This window comes from Pristis pectinata, chromosome 20 (genome assembly GCF_009764475.1).
Source record: "Pristis pectinata isolate sPriPec2 chromosome 20, sPriPec2.1.pri, whole genome shotgun sequence".
In the NCBI taxonomy this organism is placed as follows: Eukaryota; Metazoa; Chordata; class Chondrichthyes; order Rhinopristiformes; family Pristidae; genus Pristis; species Pristis pectinata.
The window spans coordinates 26,924,156-26,932,716 of record NC_067424.1 but is presented as its reverse complement, the minus strand read 5'-3'; the positions used below and the strand labels follow the sequence as shown (position 1 = coordinate 26,932,716).

The following is an 8,561-nucleotide window of genomic DNA, read 5'->3' as shown; positions in this document are numbered from 1 at the left end:
TGTCAGTGGATTAGATCTTTTGATATCCTACAACTTGTTATTTGGTAAAGGCCAGCTAAGCTTAAGCTTTCTTGATACCTCAAAACCTAAAGCAACATCAGGCAAACAGCAACGCAGAAGGAGTGAAAGAAATACATTGGAAAATATGTAATTCCCTGGTGATTGTAAATATTGTATTATCTGGAACCAGGAAACTGTGACCTGAGCTATGTGAATATGGCAGTCGGCAGCCAAACTCAGATATTTTTACTGGTACTGTTGATCTTCAAATACCAGCCAAAAACTTAGGATGAATTAATTTTCCTTTAATTCAAACGAGTGAAATCCGCCAGTGGAACAAGGCTCTTGTGACTTAAGTGGGGTCCTTGCCAATGAAAATCAAAGTAAAATTAAAACCTTTGCTTAAAATAAAAATTCTGAAGTGTGCGTTTCAGTCCTTTAAATCCTAGGGCTATTTGGCATGGACAACTACCCCACTTTGATCCAAATACATAGAGTAGTAATGCTAAAATAGCATGGTATTGAAATGGAAGGCTTGAATCTTTCTACCCAGTACAAGCCATGGGCAGATTTTAATCTGGACAGACAAAGCTGCAGTGGAAACAAGTAGCAGCTCATTGATAAATGTAATTTAGGGTCAAATAATCAGCTCGGTATTTTAGGGAAATAAACAGTTGACGCTTTGGGTCAAGACCCTGATGAAGGATCTCGACTCGAAATGTCGACTGTTTATTTCCCTCCATAGATGCTGCCTGACCTGTTGAGTTCCTCCAGCATTTTGTGCGTATTGCTCCAGATTCCAGCATCTGCAGAATCTCTTGTGTCTCAATACTTTAGGCCCTCTTTGCATCTTCCCATGTTGCTACTGACTGTTCCTGTTCAACAGAGAGTTGGCGGCATCAAGCAGATGTGATCCATTTCCAGAAAATTTGGGCAGCACAGTGTCACAACTGGTCCAGCTGCTGTTCGTAGTGCCAGAGACTTGGGTCCATTCCAGACCTCAGATGCTTCCTGTGTGGAGAGTGCACGTTCTCCCTGTAATTGTGTAGGTTTCCTCTGAGTTTTCCAGTTTCCTCAAGGAGGTGTGGGTTGGTAGATTTATTGGTTGCTATAAATTATCCCTAATGTGTAGGTGAGTCATAGAAGCAGGGATATAGAGATATATTTAAAAAATGGGATTAATGCAGGATTAGTGTAAATGACGGTCGGTGGTTGGCACAAACTCTGTGGGCTGAAAGGTCTGCTCCCACGCTGTGCATCTCTAAGACTCTCTATGACTATTTGAAGATATCATTGAATTCCAAGTAGAGTCTGGAGGCTGCAATGTTCTATGGAGCACTACATCGGAAATTAATAAGTTTCCTCATGCAGGGTCTCGACCCGAAATATCAACAACTACTTTCCTCCCACAGATGCTGATTGACCCACTGAGTTCCTCCAGCAGATTGCTTTTTTGCTCCAGATTCCAGCATCTGAAGTCTGCATAAGGGAATTTGTCGTCTCTTGCTATGAGACCTTCAATATCTGTCACACTTGGTGCTGCAGCTACAGCCACTGCAGCCTTCCCAGGTTCTGGCAAGAATCTTTGATCTGGAAAACTAAGTGTCTCTGAGCTGTTGAGAATATATAACCTTTGCTGTTTTTATCTCTACTTCCCTGTTTCTGGCAGCTGCCAGGCTACAACAGGGAAGTATGTTAGTTAAGAATTGCACTTCATTCATATACTAAACAGGTGTCTAACATATTGTTTGGAAAAAACAAAGATTTTGCCATGATGGCACAGAAATATGAAATTCAGAATATTATCCCATGTTCCCTGGTGGCTCCTCTTCATGAATCACAGGTAGACTGACCACTTACAGGATAGTTCTGCTGTATAAATATCAGGCCCTAGTGGGGATACAGCATTTGTCTGGCACAGAATCAACTGTTAGAGGCTTTTTCGGTGTCATTTTCTGTTTGGTTTGACCCAACCCTCAATGAAAGTGAAAATGAAGATCAGTGATTATTCTACCACCTTAGAATGGGAACTTTAGGTTGATGCATTCTATTGGCAAATGCAGTTTGTAATTGGCACATTGCTGGGTTGTAGTGATTGTCCAATGGACAAGATTTGGGTGGATCCAGGTCAGTAGTGTGGATGGATGTATGCCTTTGAGAACATACCGAGTCTTCCCAAACCAGAAGCCTGGACGAACCAGAAGATTCACTGTCTGCTGAGGGCCAGATCTGTGGCGTTCAATTCTGGCGATCCAGAATCCCACAAGAAGTCCAGGTGCAATCTATGGAAGGCCACTGTGAGATCAAAAAGGCAACTCTGAGTGAAACTAGACACAGAATCAAATGCATAAGATCTGTGGCAGGGTTTGTTATAAGGTGAAACCTAACAGCATAAATGGCAGTGATGCTTCACTCCCCGACGAGCTCAACACCTTTTATGCACACTTTGAAAGGAAGAACAATATACCTGTGTGAATCCCCACAGCATCTGGTGACCCTGTGGTCTCTGTCTTGGAGGCCGATGCCTGAATATCCTTCAAGAGGGTGAACTCTCGCAAGGTGTCAGGACCTGACGGTGTACCTGACCGGGTACTGAAAACCTGTGCTGACCAACTGGCTGGAGGGTTCAAGGACATCTTCAACCTCTCATTGCTGCAGTCTGAGGTTCCCACCTTCTTCAAAAGAGTATCAATCATTCCGGTGCCCAAGAAGAGCAGAGTGAGCTGCCTCAATGACGATTGCCCAGTAGCACTCACATCTACTGTAATGAGATGCATCGAGAGGTTGGTTATGGCTAAAATTCACTCCTGCCTGAGCAAGGACCTGGACCTGCTGCAACTTGCCTTCCACCACAACAGGTCTACAGCGGACACAATCGGTCTGGTTCTCCACTCTGCTTTGGGGCACCTGTACAACCACAAGACATACGTCAGGCTGCTGTTTATCGATTACAGCTCAGCATTCAACACCATCATTCCCTCAGTGCAAATAACCAAGCTTCAAAATTTGGGCCTCTGTACCTCCCTCTGCAACTGGATCATCAGCTTCCTTAATGGGAAACCAAAGTCAGTGTGGATCAGTAGTAACATCTCCTCCTTGCTCAAGGACTTGTGCTTAGCCCACTGCTCTACTCTCTCTACACTCACGACTGTGTGTCTAAGCACAGCTCAAATTCGCTGAAGACACCACAATTGTTGGTAGAATCTCAGATGGTGATGAGGAGGCGTACAGGAGTGAGATAGATCAGCAGGCTGAGTGCTGTCACAACAACAACCTCACACTCAATATCAGCAAGACCAAGGAACTGCTTGTGGACTTCAGGAAGGGAAGTCGGGAGAACACACACCAGTCCTCATTGAGGGGTCAGCGGTGGAAAGAGTGAGCAGCTTCAAGTTCCTGGGTGTCAACACCTTAGAAGATCTGTCCTGGGCCCAACACATTGATGCAATCATGAAGAAGGCACACCAGCAGCTCTACTTCGTTAGGAGTTTGAGGAGAGCATTCTGACTGTTTGCATCACAGCTTGGTATGGAGGCTCCAATGCACAGGATCGCAAGAGGCTGTAGTGAGTTATAGACTCAGCCAGCTGTATCACGGGCACAACCCTCCCCACCATCCAGGACATCTCCAAGAAGCAGTGCCTCAAGAAGGCGGTATCCATCGTTAAGGACCCTCACCATCCGGGACACGCCCTCTTCACATTACTACCATCGGGGAGGAGGTACAGGAGTCTGAAGACCCACACTCAATGACTTAGGAACAGCTTCTTCCCCTTCACCATCAGATTTCTGAACAATCCGTGAACCCATGAACACTACCTAGATATTTCTTTTATTTTGCAGTATTTACTTTTGTCATTTATAGATATTTATGTCTTTGCACTACACTGCTGCTGCAAAACAACAAATTTCAAGCCATATGTCAGTGATAATAAATCTGATTCTGATCGGTGACCGAAAGAGGTTCAGTGGAATCTGGCTTATGACAATAACAGAATTGACATTTTGTGGCAGCAAGCTAAGTTGATATTTACTTTTAATTGCCATTATTAGATATTAAATATAAACTATGTACATCTACAATACCAACAACTATATTTTTAAATGGCATTTCTCCATTTTTAAATAGTTGTCACATTAATCACAAAGATTTTGCAAGTGTTTTTCACTAATGGGAGAGTCACAAACAGGGGAACATAACTGCAAAATAAGGGGCTGGACATTTAAAAATGAGGTACGCAGAAATTTCTTCTCTCAGAGGGTAGTGAACCTTTGGAATTCTGTGCCCCCGAAGGTGGTGGAGCCCAGATTATTAAATATATTTAAAGTGGAGATAGTTAAATATTTGAAAGATTGAGGAACTGAGAGCCATGGGGAACTGGCATAGAAGGGTTGAGGTCAGCGTGGATCAGCCATAATCACACTGAATAGAAGAACAGGCCTGAGAAGCCTGGTGGCCTTCTCCTGCTCCTATTTTTCTTGTGCTGTGCAATCACCAGCAGTGAACCATTTCTTGGACCTGCTGGATTCTCCTTGCATTTTGTTTATCCATTATCCCACCTGTTCTTTGTCTCTGCAGAGGAAGTAAGAAGCTATCTGCTTGGTCTCAAGGGCTATCCCAGGAATCTTGGGTTAGGAGCTCCACAGGAACCCACTTTCCCTGACTGAACTGTGCTACAATTAGATCAAAAGCTCAACCAGAATCCTCAGGAACAGGTCACTTGAACCCCATAAGCTTTCAAGCAATGATTTCAATGCCTCAGTTGATTATGCAGCTCATAAATAATATCCCATTTGAAAATCTTTGACTGTGTGTTGCATAACTTTGGTTTTCTGCAAACGTTTGTGCAGGCATTGGACAAGCACCTTCAGCTTAGTGAGAGAGGGGTCAGGTGCATGAAGAAATGTAAACACACCAACACCTACCTGAAGCCAGAGCTTTTCAGCACTAGCTCACAGAAAGGGGCTTCAGCTAAACATTTTATGTTGCGTTGTATTAACTCATACCCAGGATATCTCCAGTGCCATGACCAATTTTAAGCCCTTAAAATATGCAGATTATCTGGTCATTAGCACAATGCTGTTATATTCCTTTGATTGTGATGCCTCTTCTATGAAAGCACTATGAAAAATTCCACAGGGACTTCATCAACTGGAAATCACTTCGACACATCCTAAAAAAGTTAAAGGTGATGTTAAATACATTTTTTTACATTTTTATATCTCTATCTCAGTATAGTCTACCCTCAAATAAATTGCTTGTATTTGAGAATGAACATGGAAACTCATGTCAAATTTGCTGAACACCAGTTATTCCAGCAATATTTGCAGCACAAAGGATTATCACAATTCTGGCTTACAAAGTCAAAGTCAAATTTATTGTCATGTGCACAAGTACATATATACACAGGTGCAATGAAAAACTTACCTGCAGCAGCATCACAGGCACATGGAATCATATAATTAGCATTCACAAGAAAAACATAAATTAAACAATTTTTACAAGAAAGAACACAATTAGAACAAAAAAAGTGCAAAGTGATCAAAATGCTAAACTGTAGTAATTAGGGCTGTGCTGGTTGGTTCAAGAACAGAATGGTTGAAGGGAAGTAGCTGTTCTTGAACCTGGTGATGTGGGACTTCCAGTTTCTGTACCTCCTGCCCGATGAGCTGTGAGAAGGTGGCACAATGGCCTACAGAGTAATCGGTGTGAATTCTTATCTTCTTCTTTGTAATGCATCTTTATCTTCTCCAGGGATTCTATTGTAGCACAAGGTTGGCAGTAAGGTGTGTAGCTCAGTCAGGTGCTCAAGGTGTTCTCATAACAGACTTGGCAAGCTGGTTTCTAGTAACCTGCTGCCTTCTGGGGTGACTTCCTTCCCTCTCTGCTCCAGTGTCAGTGCAGTGAGTGGTGCGAGTCCAGGGATGACAACATATTACATTTCGATTGGACTACTGCGGATTAATAGTCCTACTGATCATAAATTGCAATGATTAAGCTCTCTAAATACATGATTGCAAGATATGAGATGGGCCCAAAAAGGGAGCGAGACAAGGTCCAGTCTTTAGTAGCAGGTGAATAGCAGAGCAATGAAACCTCAGATTGTCTTACTGTGCGTGTGAATGTGGAGATAAGTGAGTTAATTAAGGAGCAAGAGAAAAGTATGTGAGGATTCCTAAGCATTTGGCTCGACCTAGCCTTGTGAATACTGTCAGAAAGTAACGCCAATGGTAAGCCCTTTTCTTAATAACAAAGCTTGGTTGTTTAATCAGCAAGACTTTTGCCTTTTATGCAGAGTTGGTGATTTGGAGCAGCACACCGCATTGACATACAGTGGGCATTCGGACCCATTTTATTGACATTCTGGCTCTAGTCATTTGATGTCTGGGGCTCACTTAGACAATACTTCCATCTAGAATCAGCCTTGTTTCTTTTTTGAAGCATTTTAATACACGTTATTATTTTAATACAAAAGTTCCAGGATTTTAACAGTGCATTTGGCTATTATTTAATACCACATCATCATTTTTTGGGCCCCTTAGATTTTACACAGGACTGCAGGACTGTTATCGTAATTTCATTCTTATTAAATCAAAGCTGAATTTCTTTCATTAACATCTGTTTCCTCACTACTATTATTTTGATAAAGTAACTCTACTGGAAACTGGCAGCAGAGTAATACATTGACTCTAAATTCATCTGATTGCATTTAAATGATGTGCTAAAATCTTCCTAATTAGGACAGTGAAAGCCATATTGATACGTTGCAGTCTCATGTCAAAATGTTTTACAACCAATTCATTCTTTTAAGTGTCACTTAGGTATATTTCTTTTTTAGGGATTATTTCTTGTTCCTATTGTATTTCAGTTCAGTTTAGTTAAATGCCCTCTTGTGTACTAATGGGTGTACAAAAGATAATTGATTGTGGCAGGACCATAAAAATGCTTAATGTGCAGTGATATTGCTACATACTCCCTGAAATGAACAAATGCAAATAATTGCTGCATGTGTGAGGTAATCCCAAAATGGTGCTGTTTAAATTATAAATGTTATAGGCTCTGGTTGCAGAGTGATTATATACAAGAACTTTACAGCCCTTGAAATAAGGATGATCGGTTGAACCCAGTCTCTATGGAAACAGGTGAACTTGTGAGATCATGTTTGAGCTAGCTTTAATGGAAATGAGAAATGGGCCACCTGAACCTTGTGCAATCATTATTTATATTTCTCTTTAAATAGTTGCTTGGTGTTCAGAGACAAAGCTACTAACACTCCTTGTGAATAAAATCCACAAAAATTATCTGCTTTTATGTGCTTGCCCGCAGTAGTTCAGGGCCTCTTGCTACTTTACCTTCACAGCCACTCATCATCAAGCCAATCCAGTTGCTTGCTATCCTCTGATGCCATGGTAGTTCTAGAGTGATGAGAATTGTTTTGAAACAGGCACAGAAATACTTGTGCAAATAAACACAGCTGGAGCATGCAAGAAAAAAACCTTTGCAAAGAATCATTCTCCAAAGTGAAGAAATTTAAGGATTATTAAATTACACTAGTGCCAACTCTTCATTCATAGGTAGGGATTGAATTTTTTGGTTTAATCTGATAATAATCAAAATTACAGTCCCTGAGGCAAACCTAGAAAATCTAAGATAAGATGAGATAAGATATCTTTATTAGTCACATGTACATCGAAACACACAGTGATATGTATCTTTGTTCTGGGGGCAGCCCGCAAGTATCACCACGCTTCCAGTGCCAACATAGCATGCCCACAATTTCCTAACCCGAACGTCTTTGGAATGTAGGAGGAAACCCATGCAGTCACAGGGAGAACGTACAAACTCCTTACAGACAGCGGCTAGAATTGAACCTGGGTCGCTGGCACTGTAATATTATTACGCTAACTGCTACGCTACCGTGTCTGCCCTAAATGATGTTTACAATTAGGTAAATAGCAGAGGATGGTTTTGATCCACCGATCTCTGGATTATGGGCCCAGCACGCTCCTGCTGCAACACTCTGCTGTTAAAAAAGCAAGCACCCAAACAGGGACTTGAACCCTGGACTCTCAGATTAAAAGTCTGATGCTCTACCGACTGAGCTATCCAGGCCCTATTGTTTCTTTTACATTAAATAAACACTGCTTTGCAGTGTACTTTATAGCCTCAGTCATGTATTTTGCTTCGAGAACGTCACTTTGAAAATGTGTATATTATGCATAATCAACCAATCATATTTGTCTGTAGTTACATAAGGAAATATGTTAGTCAGTGATAATGAGTGAAATAACTTGGAGGAAAAAAGTCTGGAAATGTAAAAACGCAAGCAGCAGAGAATGACTTTGAAGTGCAGCTATAATTATTATCATAAATTTATTTGCAGTGTATTATAAAAATCAAAGTTTGATGCATTTGTTGAAGTTCTTAACTTGTTGAAATTAGATGATGTTATCAAACAACAATATTAACTGAAAAAGCACCTCCAAACTGAAAGTAAAAATTAAAATAGTTAAACCCTATTCATAGGTTAAAAGGCTACCTGTGGTTTAGTGGTTCTTACC

The 8,561-nt window shown here is 41.2% G+C and overlaps 1 non-coding gene across 1 annotated transcript; it reads right to left on the bottom strand.

Annotated features, from left to right (window-relative positions):
• Positions 1–8,039: 8,039 nt before the first annotated feature.
• trnak-uuu (transfer RNA lysine (anticodon UUU)) lies at positions 8,040–8,112 on the bottom strand. Its single transcript has one exon. It is a non-coding gene; the product is annotated as a tRNA-Lys (tRNA).
• Positions 8,113–8,561: the final 449 nt, after the last annotated feature.